The sequence below is a fragment of the Penaeus japonicus genome, unplaced genomic scaffold, assembly GCF_977035675.1.
Source record: "Penaeus japonicus unplaced genomic scaffold, GWHDUDI00000001_assembly GWHDUDI00000004, whole genome shotgun sequence".
Classification (NCBI taxonomy): domain Eukaryota; kingdom Metazoa; phylum Arthropoda; class Malacostraca; order Decapoda; family Penaeidae; genus Penaeus; species Penaeus japonicus.
This window is the reverse complement of record NW_028234406.1, coordinates 21,074,765-21,077,264: the sequence shown is the minus strand read 5'-3', so window position 1 is coordinate 21,077,264 and position 2,500 is coordinate 21,074,765. Positions and strand designations below refer to the sequence as shown.

The 2,500-nt window shown below is 31.4% G+C and overlaps 1 protein-coding gene across 6 annotated transcripts in view; it reads left to right on the top strand.

Moving 5' to 3' along the window:
• Cpsf6 (cleavage and polyadenylation specificity factor subunit 6) overlaps window positions 1-2,500 on the top strand; it is a 48,130-nt gene that overhangs the window by 10,172 nt on the left and 35,458 nt on the right. The gene's annotated exons all lie outside the window — the stretch shown is intronic.

Sequence of the window (2,500 nt, the reverse complement as noted above, 5' to 3'; positions counted from 1 at the left end):
AGAATTTGCTTTCATTAATCAAAGAAGCTTAGACTGCTTTCTTTTTTCAACTGTCCAACCAAATAGCTGCTCCTATGTTGGTTTCAAGTACATAAATAGTTTTTTGTGGTGACTCAAAACATTGCAGTATGTCCACTGATCCTTGATAATGTATTTCAAGATTTAAAAAAAAAAAAAAAAAAAAAAAAAATACAAAAAAAAAAAAAAACACCAACCAGAGTTGTTAAATGAAGTACCAATTGAGACGTTCAGGGGTATGACACAACAGTTTATGGTGACCTTCAGATTGACAGTTTCGGTGTTGTTCATTCCAGGATCGTGAAATGAGCTGGTATGAACCGAACTCCTGCGAAGTTTAGCCCTGCACCCTCCACCATTCTGCATATTATATTATGTCTGAAACTCGATCCTTCTGATATGTCTGCCAGATGTTTGATATTGCCATCCTTGCTGGTTCTTTTTTCTTAGTTAGCTAGGTGTGATAACACATACGAAATGGTATTGAGCTGTTTCGCTTTGTAGTTACTCGTCATTACAATTCACATTAAAAGTTTTGAGAACAATAAAGATTGATGAATGATAATGATATTATGCAGAGGAAATTTGTTAGTAATAAAGATCATATTTGTCTGATGATAATGTTTACATGTGGTGTTTTTTTTTCTTTTTTTTCATTATTATTTTTTTAAAGATAATGATTATAAATAGATTTGTAAAACGTACCAATAAGCTATTGAGGACTGAATGCCCATTTCACTCCATATTTACATTTAATTCCCACGTTGGTGTTTATGTATCTCCAAGTACCGAGTAGTGATACTGAGTATACTCTACTCGAGAAGTTGACACTGCTTTCACTAGGTGGTAGAGGAAACGTTTTCTGCTCTTGACTTGTATATTTCTTTCGTGGTATCACACTTGACTTTCTCAGGCAAGCTTGTTCAAATCAGGCGGTGAACTTGTGAACCGCTGCTTCTGATGAGTGGATGAGCTTGTTCACCTAACAGTGTGGTTCACGACAAGAGTCATATAGAAGTTTAGGGAGTGTTGTGTGTTTCATTTAAGTGTAGCAAAATATTTTGATTTATAATTTGGTAATAGGATTTTGTCCTAGAATACTTTTAGTTTTATTATTGATAAAATTAGAGGTGATTATTTATGGATTTAGCTTTTTTCTTTCTTTCTATTTTGCTTACTGTTGTATGTCTTGCTATTATGATGGAATTACAATTATAGTTCCACATTAATTGATTTAGGCATATTATTCTGTCGTAATTATTCCTAAATTGTTTCTTGCAATTGTAAGATTGTAATAATTCTAATGGAGATAGAAGTAGGGTATACATGACCATCTTATTAAATGTCTCTAGGATTTCGCTAGTCATGATTAATCTCTTTTTATCATAGAATTTATATATATTATATGATATATACATATATATTTTATTTAGTTGTTATTTATGAATTGTGGGTGAAATAATCATTATATGGAGAGACTTAACTAAGTTTATACCTATGTTTGTTTTAAGAAAGTCTTTCCAAGAGTACAATCTCTTCTATGTTCCTTTGTTGACCCATATTTTGATATGGAGTTCAATGTCACTCTCCATTTGGGGTCTCTTTTTTATATATACTGAAATAATGTACACATTTTATCAGAATTTGTTTTCTTGTTTTATAAATCGCAAGGTGTGGCACATCAATATACTTATATAAACTTATATGCGAATATCCTTAAAAATTTAGAGAAGATAACGCTTAAGACATGACATGACCAGCAAGGATGAGGCACTAGTTTTGTACAAAGGAAGGCATGTTAACAAACAAACAAAAAAATACCAAATTGTTGTAGAAGTGCAGATTTGCTCATGCTTTTTTATGGCGCTGTTCATTTTTTTTTCTTTTTTTATACTGAAAATGATACATGATGCTGTGTGTTGTACTGATGCAGTCTTCGACGACCTTATACAATTCACCACTCAGAGATGCTGGTCAATATTCCCAGGCCCAGTTAACTAAAGTGAATGAATGATGTCAGTTTGCTCTTTTTGTTAATGTGTAGAACATGTATTAGTTTTATTTTATATGATGGTAATCTTGAATTTTTTAAAAATGTGTTTGATTTACATTCTCAAAGCTCTATATGGGACTGGGAACATAGAGAGGCATGTCTGTGTATGGAAGCAATTTATAACACATGGTTTGGTATTACTTAATTTTATGATATTTAAACTTTAGACTAGATGATGGATGGGATCTATAATTTTAAGGTTTTTCTAATGCTGAGTGATGATAGTCATTTATTTGGTCATTCATTAATGCAGAATGTTTTGTTTTTTTGTTTTTTTTATATATGAATTACAGTTTATTTCTTAATTTGAGCACATTTGCTCCTCTGAGTCTTTTCTTATAAGTGTGTGTTGCTGCAGTATGTAGATATCGTGGCTGAATATCAATAAAGGAAAAAGAATTCTTTAAAATTACAGGCTAATTGTTATTC